Source organism: Diceros bicornis, chromosome 18 (genome assembly GCF_020826845.1).
Source record: "Diceros bicornis minor isolate mBicDic1 chromosome 18, mDicBic1.mat.cur, whole genome shotgun sequence".
Lineage (NCBI taxonomy): Eukaryota > Metazoa > Chordata > Mammalia > Perissodactyla > Rhinocerotidae > Diceros > Diceros bicornis.
In genome coordinates, this window is record NC_080757.1 from 36,678,387 (window position 1) to 36,692,069 (window position 13,683).

Consider the following 13,683-nt stretch of genomic DNA (forward strand, 5'->3'; position numbering starts at 1 on the left):
AGGAAATTTGGCCAGGAGAGGAGAGGGGCGCTGGTAAGTTGCATGGGAGACCCAACACCAGATCCCTGACAGCCCAAGGCCGCCGCTTCTCAGAGACAGCTATCAACCAGGTAGCCCCTGGACCTCTGGCCTTCTCTCCTTCGTTCTACTTTTAGAAAAACCAGGGACTCCGCAGTGGGGAGTAGCCTTTTTTGACAAGGTCCAATTGGAGCAGCGTGGGGAGCGGCAGCCGATGGGGCGGGAAGTGTGTCTCTGCTGGCGGGCACTGCCTTGCCTGGAACTTGCTTTTCCTCCCCAGTGTTAATTATCAAAATTAACTGAACACTATAAATAGCCCAACTTGGAGACTTGAAGAGCCTCACTTCTAATTAATTCATTTCCAATCCAGACACTTCTACGCCCCCCTACCCTAGAATTGAGGGATGGGATCCTCACTGTGCAGCTTTTCAAATATTGAATCCAACTGTCCCCTCACTCCTGAGACGTGAAAACTCAAAGACAAAAGAGAGAGGAGAAAAAACACTCTGCTTTCTTGGAAGGGGGTAGCCTATAAATAACCCCATAGTGGTGCATTTGATGGACAACACTCAGGTCTAGATTGGCTTTTGTTGGGATGAGAGGCATCGAGGGTGGGGGTGGGGTGGTGGAGACTTCCATCTGCCACCTCCTTTACTGGGCAATAAATTTAAAGCAAGACTGTGAGCACTGTCCAAGTCCTCGGTGTTGGCTAGAGCTGGGGAGACTGATCGATAGAGGAGGGGGGAGGGATGGGGAAGGGGGGAAGAGAGAGAGAAAAGGCAAGCCCTAGGATAAGTGTAGGGAGCGGAGAGAATGAGAAGGAAGAGGAGAATGAAAGAGAGAGGGAGAGATGACGAAAAAGAGGGAGGAGAAAGGAGGAAGAAAGATAAGAAAAGAAGGGCAGGAAGGGAGGACAAGGGGTGGGAGGGGCATTTTCATCCCCACCTTGGACGGTGACCCTTGCCAGAGACCCAGTGAGCTGCTCCAGGGCTGTGCCGCCTTGTGTCCAGCTGCCTCCCGTCAAGATCCTCCCTTGTCTTCTCTCCCGGGGCCATGGGCATCCTTCAAGAAGTCATGTGGCCTGTGTGCCCCACTCCAGTGCCCTGGCAGCCCCCAGAAGGCAGGCCCTGGCTCCTGGCTCCCTGTCTTGGGGAAGGGACCCAGGCCAAGAGCAAACAGGCCTCCCATGAGGTCTGCTCATTGCCTTTCTGGACCAAGTGCCCTGCGGGTTGTTGGCCTGGGGCAGGGGAGGAGAGGGCAGAGACTGAGTCAGAGGAGAAGAGAGGAGGGAGAGTCAGAAAAGGAGAAAGGAGACAGAAGCAGAAGCACCGAGAGAGGAGAAAGAGGGGCTGAGTCCGAGAAGAAGAGACGAGAGGAAGGAGAGAGAGGCAGAGACTGAGACAGGCGTGGAGACAGACAGAAGGAGAAGGAGAAGGAGAGAGGTGGGCCAGCTCAGTGGGCCTTGGTCCCTTGGGGCCCAGATCACAGGGCCCATGGAGGCGAGGCCTGGGGGGCCAGTGCTGGGTGGGCTCCTTCCAGTGCCATGACCTTGAGCAAGTGATATTCCTTCTCTGAGTGATGGCTTACCCACCTGCAAAATGGCAGTGATGTCAGCCGTTTCCTCCTCCAGAGGTGGTCGTGAAGATTAAATGAGGTTAAATACTTACAAACTCTTACCCAGGGGTCTGGCCCAAAATGAGCACTCCATTCGAGATGGCTGCTGTGGCTGGTCCTAGCAGAACTAGTAGAAGTACTAGTCCCGGCAGCAGTGCTAGTTTCTCTTTCTTATTAACAAGGTGCTCTGTTGTGAGCGCCTTCAGGTGGACACATTGTCTTCTCCCCCAGACAGGTGGACCTTTGCCCCAGCCACCCGCTCACCCCAATGGGGTCCCCGAAGGCAGGGCTGTGGTCCCTGCCCCAGACTGTGGGTTTCCTGGACTGTCTCTTCCTTCAGGCTGGGAATCCCCCCGGGGCTGCAGCCCAAGTTCTCTTCTTCCTCTGAGTGCTCCACCCTGGCCCTTCATGGCCAGAGGCTGCCATGCAGGGGCGGGTTGTTGACCGACTGAGTGAGTGGCCACCTGTGGAACTGTGGCCTAGGGTGCTGACTCTAGCTGGCCTCTGTGTTCTCTTCCCACCTCCGGCCGCCTCCCATTGGATACTGGCCACCTGGTCTTCCTCCTCCAGCTTCAACCCCCTCAACTCCAGCTGAGATTAAGGGATGGACCAGGTGGAGAGAGTGGCCCTTTCCCACCTACATCCTGTCCCCGGGCCTCTCCTTTCAGCACCGGGGGAGGGGGCTGCCGGAGCAGGCCCCGGGGGCAATCTGATCTCCATTAGCCCCTTCTCTGGTTCTCATTACTGTGGCCCAGGCGGCTTCGGAAACGTGTAATTTCCCTGGCGGCTTTTCTCTCCTTCCTCTGCCTTTTGAGGTCCCTCTCCCATCTCAGTCCTCCTCAGAGGCCCCTCCTTCAGTGGACCAGCAATGGGGGTACAGAGTCACCCAAGCTTACGGGGGTCTATGACGTGACCTTCCATCTCAGCCCAACTCTGGATCTCAGGGGCCAGGATGCTGCCTCTGCTCCTAAATAAAACCTAACTGCCCTCTCACCCCTTCCTGCCCCTAGGGTCCCCTGTCCCTCCCCTCCCTGCTTGCGGCACACACTCCCAGAGTTTGAGAGAGAAGGCTGCTGACCGCTCCACTGGGTCCCCACAGAAGGTCCCTGTCGGGCTCCACAGCGCCCAGCCTTGTGCCTGGGACTGAGAGAGGCAGGTAGGAAGGAATGAGCTGCATGAATGGTCAAGCAGACAAGTGAATGAAGACACGGCAGCAGGAGAGGGGAAGGAACTCACCAAAGGGAAACTCGAAGCCAATGATGCTCATTGCCTCCGTCTATTTCTCCAGCCTCATCACCACCACCACCACCCCCACCGTGTCCCCCTTTGGAACTGTCTCACCCCCTCCTACTCATCATTCACAACTCAACACAGGAATCACCTCCTCCGGGAAGCCCTCCATTTCACTCCAGCCCGGGTGACCCATGTGGACTTCAGGCACCCTTCTTCCCTCTCCACCACCAGCATACCGTGGCATGCTCAGGGATGGCCTTCTCTGTCAGCCTGGGTGCTGAGCCCCTGGGGGAGGGGAATGGTTGTGTCTGCTGTCTATCTGGGTGTCCTCTTTGCCTAGCACAGGCCTGGGTAGCAGATCTTCAATAACTAGGTGAATGAATGCACGGATAAAGGAAGGAGCAGAGGAACCAACAGCAGCCCAAACAGCCACTGGTAGAGGATCAGGGAAGTCAAAGAAGGTGCGCTCCTCTATGAACTTCATGTAACTGTTAAAATCTATAAGTAGGAAGCAAGGGGCAGCATGGGGAGAGTAAGAGGGAAAAAAAATTGGAATCGCAACTCTATCTAAACTCAATATGCCATGTGCTCAAAGACCTGATGGGAGTGATTGTATGTATTTATTCCTTTTTAAAAACCCTCCTTTACTGTTGGATTGTTGTGTTTACAATTCACAAGTGACTTTTTAAGGACTTTCTGATGCCGTTGGGGGCAGGGAGGAAATCCCCAGATGAACAGGACAGATCATGAGCAGGGGGTCCCCCTCATCCCCTTCTCGTGTCTCTGGCCCCTCGCTGCTCCCACCTCCTCTTCCAGGACTGGACGGTGGCCTGGCCTAGCCCAGATCCACTGGAGGAAGGAGAGAGCACCCTGCTTGCAGGGGGGGAGTTGCTGCAGAGCCCAAACAGCCCTGATTAAGTGTCTAAGTGGACAGGCCTGGGCAGTGCCCAGGTGGAGTGTGGCAGGCATTGTCCCTGCCCCTGGGCGCTTCCAGGATGATCCAGACACACAGATGGGGAAAGACATGGATGAGCAGCCAGGGGTGAAAATAAAACAGAATGTGAAATCAGACTGTGTGTGTGTACACACACATATAAGGTGACCCTCTCTCTTCTGTCTACCTGGTGAACTCCTATTCACCCTTCAAGGCCCAATTCATTTATCCAATCATTCTTGTATTCTTTTGTCATGGACATCTGTTGCCCAGCACCACTTCACCCTTTTTAGCTTATGGGAAACCTCCTCTTTCCAACTCTTCTGTGGGGAGAAGCTTACTTTCTACCTTCACCCCTCTGCCCACTCTAGGAATGGTCACGTGACCAAAGGCTGGTGAATTAGTGTATTCAATACCCCTAGCCATGTGATTGGTTCAAAGATGGGCATATCACTAAATCCATCCAGTGACAGGCAGCCCTGGGCTTTCTTTGGGAGCACAGGGAAAGAAGTGCTTTCTCTGTGCTGGGGCTGCCGCGCTGGAATACTGTAGTCTTCCTACCATCCCTGGGGGAGAGCCTGACTGACAATAGGATGACACAGGAAGAAAGCAGAGCCAAGAGATGCTCCATAGCAACCTTGAGCACCTGCACCCAGCTTTGCCTGGACCTTGACTCTAACCCTACTCCAGGAACTTTCCATGATGTTGAACATATTCTCTTTTTTTTTGCTGAAGCCAGTTTGAGACAGCTTTCTGTCACTGTCAACCCAAAAGCTCCTGACTAATGCGTCACTCATTTGTCAAACACTGTGCTCCTGCTCTGTGCCAGGAGCTGGGTGGCAGAATCCAAGGAGGACCAGGGCACAGCCCCTGCCTTCAAGGAGCTCAGAGCTTCCTGATCTTTGTCCAAATGCTGCCCCTCTGTGTGACCTGGCCAGCTCCTGCAGACAGGGAGCCCCCTTCCCCACTCTGCACCCGGGCAGTATGTTCACATTATTCACTCAACAAACATTCATCGGCCACCTACTACACGCCAGGCTCTGTGGTTCCTCCTATTGTCCTACTGTCACAGACTATGTCTACATCTGTCCCTGCCTCTGCCTCTTAGACTGTGAGCTCTTTGACGATAGGCGTCACATTGGTGAATCCCCAGTGCCTAGGGCAGTGCCTGACACCTGCTACTTGCTCGTGTTTGTTAAATGAATGAATGAGTGCGTGTCTCTCTGTGTGTTTATGTGTGCTGGGAGGAGGCAGTGGACAGTCAAGGAGAAAAACAATATCATTTATAGCAGAGGGGCCTGGATCCAGCTAGGGCTCTGCCAGAAAAGCCAGCCCACTGCTCTGATCAATCCAATGTGCCTTCCTGCAGAAGAATTGCACGCATTTGCCCCACAGGCATCCCTGTCTCTGCACCAATCCTGCAAACTCTGCCCTTCTCCAAGCCCCGCCCATTGTGTCACCTGGCCTACCTGGGCCTGTGTGAGGTGTCATCACAGCCCCTCCCTGTCGGGCCCAGGTGTGGCAAGGGGCTGATGGACCCATTCTTCACACAGCAGGCTCTCACCAACATGGGGGCGGGGCCTCCTCCGGCCGTGGAGGCGCAGGAGTCCATGGCAGCCGTGAACTGACTCACGCTCTCTCCAGATACCTCCCCTCCTTCGTTCTCTTCATTGTGTCCCCTCCTCCTTATTCTCTTCCCCTTTCCTCTTCCTGTCCCTGAATCTCCTTTCGCCTCCTCTATTTCTCCAGCTCTCCCATCTTCCCTCTGGGTCAGTCCTCCTAGTCTATGTCTGCAGCTGGGTACATTTCTGTAAACAATTAAGTCTGTAATAAATTCAATTGTATTACATCCTTATTAGAAGCTTATAGCATTTGGGAAGAGGGACTTGGGCGGCTAAGAGGCTGACATCCTCTCTGAGGGCTGAGTGCCTGGAAGCGGAGTGCTCCCATTTTCAAATTAACTTGAGCTTCACATATTTCATTATCTCCCCATATTTCCCCCTGTCGAATCATCCCAAGCATCTCTTTCCTTCCTCTCTGCCTGAGACAGTTTCTCCTCCTCCACCTTCCTCTAGTCCCAGGAGATATGCTCTCACAGCAGGAAGGATGCAGGCTATACAGCAAGAAGGACTTCCTAGTTGGTGGTGCATTAAAAGGGTCCTTAGATAGAAAGAGAGGATGGGAGGAAGGTGAGAGAGTCTCCATCAGTGGAGAACTGTGGTCACGGGTGGGAGAAAGGGAGGCCAGCCTCCTCAGCCCCAAACCTGGGGACCTGGGATGCACAGAGCAGATGACGTGGGTCTCCAAGCCCAAGACTCTGGATGGGGAGTGGGAGAAAACAGCTGCACACATCTGGAAGATGCTTGCCCAGCTCCATTAGCCCCGGCACCAGCCTGGCCACATCTGATGTTTGATCTTGCCCTGGGAGCAGGGAGGAAGCCAATGAGATGGCAGGGACTGCTCACGGAGACACCCCTTGCCACCAGCCTGGCTCCCCTCCTCAGATCCCCTGACAGCCCAAGCCAACTTCCAAGGGATAAATGAAATGCCAGAAAACCAAACACTGACCCCCCTGCCCATCCCACAACAGTGGAGCCAATTCCCTGTGGGTGGGGGTGGGGTGCTGGAGCCTCCTACCCGCCTGCACCCCTTCTCGTGCCTTTCCTGTCTGTCCCAGGCCCTAGGAGAGAGGCTGAGCACCAGACCACAGTCAAGCCTCATTTTGGTTCTTTTTGCAGAGGGCAGGTACTTGATCAAGATTTTTTTAGGGAGGCAGGGAGTGCATCCTGAAGAGCTATTTGGAAGAGGAAGTGTTTGTGGATAGCAAGGAAAAGCAGCAAACTGTTATTAAGGAGGACTGGAATGCATAGCAGGGAATGCAAAGCTAATGTGCATTTATTGAGTGCCTGCTACGTGCATACATACGGAGGTGACTAAGACAGTCCACTGGGGAGGTAGAGGTAGAAGCAGACATAAACAAGGTGACAAGGATAGTAAAGGCACCCACAGAGTGAATGGAAGGCAGGAAAAGAAGTGGAGGGCTTCATGGAGGCAGTGACACTTGAGCTGGGCTGAGAAGGGTGAATAGGAGCAAGCTAGGCAGAGATGAAAGGGAAGAGCCTTCCAGGCAGTGAAGCAGCACGAACAAAGACTTGGGGGTGTTTTGGGGAGAACTAATGTAACCCCTGGACTGTAGCAAAGGATGTAAGGGCGTGTGTGTGGTGGGGTGGATGGAGACAGTGTTGGAAAAAGCTCATGTCTACTAACACTTCACGTTTATACAACACTTTACAGTTTGTAAGTTGCTTTTCAAAGTCAAAATCTCGTCTAACCATCAACACAACCCATGGGAGGCAGGTTTTAGATGCCCAGTGTAGGACTGAGGAACCTGAAGCTCAGAGACATCAAGTGTTTGACCTGAGGTCACACAGCTGCTGCGAGGGCTACATCTGAACTGAGTCAGCCCTGTACAGAGTCTCCGGCCTTTGTGGGGCCTTTAGACTGAGGAAGGCCGGGGTAGGCTGGGACGTCCAGACAGATGCACCCAGGGCCCCAGCCTAGACCCAGGAACAGAGAAGCGGCAGGAAGACTGAAAGGGGCAGCCCAGGCAGGCTTCCTGGCAGAGGGGCCCATACAGTTTGGTTGGGATGCAGAGGAGGAGGGGAATAGCTGTTGAAACTTAGTGAAGGCAGTGGTTGGGAGACAGGGAGGTGCCAGAACTGTGTCCTGGATCAAATTGAGCCAAACTGGGATGAGCTGGGATGACAGTGACAGAAGGGGATGAAGGCAGTCCTGAGGGACACCAGACCCAGTGGGCAATGGCGGCTTCACACGGGAAGCGGTGTGGGGAGGTGGTTAAGAGTGGGCTTTGGAGAGGGAAGCAGCTGGGTTCAGATCCCAGCTTCACAGCTTTCTAGCACCCACCACCTCAGAGGAGGGAGAATGAAATAGGCTAATGCTTAGCACAGCCCCTGGTACATGGCACGCGTGTTCATTACGGAGTGTCCCTTGAGAAGATAATGGTAGAAACAGAACTTTTGAAAAAATAGATATTTACTGAATAACTACTACGTGCTAGGAGCTGTGTGAAAAGCTTCCTCATAGGTCAGAGTTTTCCAGAGTGCTGGGTCATAGGACTCTGGGGTGACATAGATCCTTTAGGGGGCTAAGTGTTCTTAACAAGGGTCCCAGGTGACTATTAAGCTCAGGCAAGTTTGGGAAACACTAACAGGGGAGAAAAGCTCAAGAAGGCTGCTTCTAGCATTGAGGGGGCAGCAAAAATGGGATACAGGGACCCATGGCTCATAGATGAGGAGGGCAGCTGCTGGTGGGTCCAAGCCAGAAGGATAAGGGACTATTGGGGTATACTAGTTGTCTATTGATGCATAACAATTACCCCAAAACTTAGAGGCCTAAAACAATTTCAACCATTTATTATCTCATGTAGTTTCTGTGGGTTAGGAATTTGGGAGCAGCTTAGCTGGGTGGTTCTGACTAGAGGGCTCTTGAGAGGTCACAGTCAGATGCCACTTGGGGCTGCAGTCATATGAAGGCTTGACTGGAGCTGGAGGATCTTCTTTCAAGATGGCGCACTCACCTGATGCTGGCCCTTGGCTGGAGGCCTCAGCTCCTCAGCACATGGGCCTCTCCAGAGGGCTGCTTGAGTGTTCTCACAACATGGCAGCTGGTTTCTCCCCAAGCAAGTGATCTAGGAGAGAATAAGGAGGAAGCCATATGTCTTTTACGACCTGACCTCAGAAGTCACACTCTGCCATTTCTGTAATACTCTATTGGTTACACTCCTTGGCCCTACTCAATGTGGGAGGGGACTCAGAACATAAAAACCAAGAGGTGAGGTTCGTGGGGAACATGTTGGAGGCTGGCTCCCACAGGAGATCTGATGGCTTCCATTTCACAGATGGAGGAAACTGAGCTCACCCAGAGTCCCTCCAGTCACCCGAAGCAGAGGCTTGAACCCTGAGTTTCCTCCCTCTCTGAGCCCAGCAACTTTCCACCCCCTGCAAGCTCCTGGGAGAAGAAACCGCTGGTGGTGAAGCCTAGATCTGCATGCCCCCAGCTAGGCAGAGGGGAAGGATGACAATCAGGCCTCCCAGGCCTGCGAAATAAATATAATCACATGTTTGCCTCAGCAGAAAGCAAGCTCCCAGGCGAGTGGGGGAAGGAGGAGGCTCTCTTCATCTAAACATGCTCCTGCCCTGATGGGCTGTGTTTTCCATTTAAAACCACACTCAGGATGACTGGGAAAATATGCCTGATCCTGGTGCATTTTTCAGAAATTCAACCTGTTGGGTTTCTTGCCCCTTTCCCAGTGCCCCCAAGAGTGGGCTTATCCCACCCCCCACAGCCTTAGTGGCTCACTCACAGGGTGGTCTCAGACCCCTGTCTCACCCTCTCTGAGCCCCCAGGAGCTGGGGCAGCTGCCAAGTCTCTCCTGGTGTTGGAGCAACATCAGTCTTCCGGGTCCTGGTGTCAGTAGACTTTGGGGAGGAGCTGCCTTAGGCCAAGGAGATCTCCGCTTTCAAAACGGCCCCAGGGCAGGGGCTGGCCCAGGTGCTCGGTCTCAGAAGGGTACCACAGTCTCCTCCCAGCTCCCCTCTGTGGGCACTCCCCATCCCCCTGTCTGTGCGTTGACCCCCGCCCCCCGAACCCCAGCTAGACGGACTTCAAAGAACAAAAGCTGCAGAGCTGGAAGGGCCCATTGGACTCGCTGTGCAGACGGACAAACTGAGGCTCAGAGGAGGAACAAAACTTGCCTGGGCGTGCCCACGGAGTCAGCCACAGAGGCAAGCAGCCTTCCCCAGGTGTGGGCACTGGGCAGAGCCAGCGTGGCCACCATCAGCGTCAAAGGCCACCACCTTCCTTCAGGAAGCCCACCCCTCCTGAGGGGAGAGAGAAGCGAGGAGGAAGCACAGGGAACAAGAGAAATCTCAGGGGGATCCCTTGGTGGGAGTGAGGGGGGTGGGGGGGTGGGGTCTGTGGTAGAAGCTTGAAGAAGTTGGAACCCCCTGGGGGAGGGGGCAGGCAGGAGCTGCAGCAGGAAGGTGGTGCCCCGGTTTAGACAAACCCTCCATGGGCTGGCCCTGTGGCTTAGTGGTTAAGTGCATGCGCTCTGATGCTGGCAGCCCGAGTTCGGATCCCGGGCGCGCACCAACGCACCACTTCTCCGGCCATGCTGAGGCCGCATCCCATATACAGCAACTAGAAGGATGTGCAGCTATGACATACAACTATCTACTGGGGCTTTGGGGGAAAAATAAATAAATAAAAATTAAAAAAAAAAAAAAAACCCTCCAGGCTTTGGTTTTTCCATCCAGAAAATGGGGATTTATTTCTCCAGTCTGGCCCCACTGCTAATTGTAGATCAGAGTCTTTCCTTGTTGGCCCTGGCCTCTAAGCACTGAGCACATGAACTTGGCCTCTTCTCTCCTGACCCCTGACCCCCAGTTTCCTCTGTGGTGGGGCCAGGGGAAGGAAAATAAATCTTGTGAGAAGATCAGGGTCACTCAGGTCACTTGAGAGCATAAATTGCTGCAGAGTGGATGGATACTAGCTTAGAAGGATTTCCTGGCCTAGTGGGCAGTGGCCTTGCAGGGCATGGTCACCCCCCCAGCTGATGCAGCCTCCTTTTGCTCCTCCTCCCTGGGGGCAGAGAGGGGTGATGTGGGGGGTGCTAGACTTCTGGACTCTGCTGGGATGCCCCTCCCCACCAGCCGCCTGCCCCATTACAAAGCCACAGAGACTTGAGCATGGCGGGGACCACCTTATGGTGACTGCCCTCCCGCCACAGCTCTGGCCTTAGGCTTTCTGCTTGGGGGAGGCAGTGGGGTGAGATCAAGGGTCAGAGAGAAAGTAGCTGTGAAGAGGATGGACTGGCCACGGGAGAGGGCCAGCTGTCCAACTGTGGTGGAAGGGCATGGAGAAGACAAACATTTCCACACAAAAAAAGAAGAAAAATATTCTATTAGGAAAAGCTGGTGGCAAGGCCTGCCCTGTGAGTCCTTCATTCAACCTTCAGGATGATAGGAGAGACCCAGACACCCCTGAAAAACAGAAGCCAGTGGAGGGAAGGCTCAGGGGAAAGGGCTCTGTGGGGGAGGGCAGATTTTTAAACAAATAAATGAGAATTTATCAGGTAGTTTTAAGGGTTTGAAGACAGTAAAATTGGTGTGACAGATACAGAGTGCCTGGGGGCTGTGACAGATGGAGTGGTCAGGGAGGGCATCTCTGAGGAGGTGACATTTGAACTGACACCTGAAGGCCAAGAAGGAGCCAGCCATGTGCAGAACTAGGGGGAAAAGCATTCTGGGAAGAAGGAACAGCTGGTGCCAAGGCCCTGAGATGGGAATAAGCCTGGTATGTTTTGAGCCAGAGGGAAAAGCCAGAGTGAATGGGTTGAGACTGGTCAGAGGCGGGGTCAGAGAGGTAGCCAGGGGCTAGATCATGTAGCGCCTTGTAAGGTAGGGCAAGGACGTTGAATTTTCTGCTAGGTGTGATGGAAAACCACGAGAGGGTTTTGAGTAAGGGAGTGACAAGATCTGATTTATGTCTTTAAAAGATCCGGCTGCCGTGTGGAGAATGGACTATAGGTGCCAGAGCGGAGGCTGGGAGGGGAGGCCAGACTTGGGCTGTTGCAGTATCCGGCCGACAGCCGCTGGCGGCAGTGGAGACAGAGAGAAGAGCCGCTATGGGTCTGGTTTAGAATCAGAGCCAGCAGGCCCTGCTGACAACTGATGTGGCTGAGGGTCAAAGGGAGGAGTGGAGCTGACGCCTGAGCTTTTGGCTGCTGCAGCTGAGGCTGGTGGTGCCTCGCTGTGGACTGTTCTCCATTCATCTCCTTCTGCCACAAGCCCAGGCCTCCCTCTGCGGAGGCTGCGGGACACTTGTTCATTCATGGAATCCCGCAGGAGGTATTTCTTGAGCTTCAGCCAGGCTCTTCCAGCCTCCAGTCCTGCCTGACCAGCCCCTGCCCTGTTTCTGACGGTCAGGGTGGACAGCTGCCCTCCCTTCCAGCCTGGTGGGTGTGGCCTCATACGCTGTCTCAGCCCAGATGTGGGGTAGAGACATTAGGGGCCTTGGAGAGCTTGAAAATCTGTGTAGTGAGATGACGTGAAGGAGGATGGTTGTGGGGGAGGGAGGCTGTCCCTGTCCAGGAAGTGAAGCCCCCACCAATCCCTGTACTGGGAGGGCAGGTGGCGGTAGACACTTCTTATCATTGTGGAGTGTAACGAACGGCAGACAGTACTCATATGGGTGTTGGATGCCTAGATGAAGACGCCACCAGAGAAAGGTCCCCGAGAGTGTCCGTGCCTGGGGATGACTGTCTTCTACTGAAGGTCCTGAGATGTGGAAGCTCAGACTGGTTACTGACTTACCAAAGGTCACATAGTGATTTCTCAAACAAAGCCTCAGGTCTCTTTTGTCTTGTTCTGGGCAACCTGAGGAAGCTTCAGGGTACTGTGCTACAGATCTCTGCTCCAAGTCACCAGCCTCACCTCTCTCAGTTCTCTGTTCCCTTCCACCCCAACCCTCACTTGCTACAAGCCTTTCCTCCTGCCCTGATGTTCTTCCCATTTTCCAGCTGCACCCTATCTCTCTGTCCTCTAGAAAACCACCTCTCACCACTCACACCTGTCTGGATATCCCCTGAGCCCCTCCCGAAGACCCAGCCCAGGCCGGGCTGCCCTCAGATGCCCCTCCGTCGCTGGGGTGGGGTCACAAGCATCAGATGGCAGCTCTGCGCCGGCGTCCCCGCCCCCGCTCCTCGGAGCCCCAGTCTGTCAGCGGTGATGGATGCTGGGCAGCAGTCCCTTGGAACGGATCCTGGATCTAAAAGCCTCACGCAGCCATCCTGGGCGGGAGGCAGGGGAGGGACACAGGGGTCCCCCAGAGCCCGGCTCCCTGCCATGAATCAGGCGGCCGGCAGAGCCAATTAGCGCAGACAAGAGCCCAGCGATGAATCACGAGCCCATTAGTCGGGCCTGCTCGCCCCTCCCCCTCACCCAAGTGGGGTCTTGGCTGGGGGTGAGGTGTTGGGGGGAGTCCTTCCTCCCTCCGGACGGCCTCCTCGTCCCAAGAGCCCCTCCCTCTCAGAACTGCTGAGAAGACCCTAGCACCGCGGAAACCCAGAAACCCGCAGTGGCAGGGTCACACTCAGGTCAATTGCCATCATCTGCATGGCACAGGGCACTGGACACTCCCAGAGACGGGCTCTCCCTTCTCCCCCCAAGTCTCCAGCTCACCCCACCAGACTGGTTCACCCTGAGAAAAGACCTGGTGGGTGACCCCTTAGCATGGCCTTTTCCTCCATCCTCCAGGGACAGAGGGCTAGACCTGGGTTATCAGGTCGTATGAAATACTAGCCATGGAGGTGGCTTTAGGGATCACGAAAGTCAGCCCCTATCATCCAAACCTGCCCCCTCCTCTGAGGGAGGTGAAGCGCGCAGAAGGCAAGGGGCTTGTCAGAGACCAGCTCAGCCAGGTAGAGGACGACCACACCCTGTCAGCCTAGCCAGTGCCTAGAGCCACCTCCCTGAGCCCTTGTGGGTCTCTGTATTGATGTCATTCACAGCAGGCTGAAGCCCCAAAGCTGGGGTCTGGTGACTGGTCAATGGTTGGCATCAAGTCCACGTTGGGCAGTGGCAGGGGAGGAAGGGCGTGTCCCCCACCTGGACACTCTTAAGTAAGGTCAGAGTCAGAGAACTAGAGGTTGCAGTGAGGGAGTCAGAGAAGGTGGAGGGAGAGACAGCCAGAGCTTAGGATGCCGTGTGACAAGTGCTGGCCAGTGACTTGGTCTCGTTTGATCCTCACTATTACTCTCTCCATTTTGTAGATGAGATTGCTAGGTTTGGAGAGGTTAAAGAACT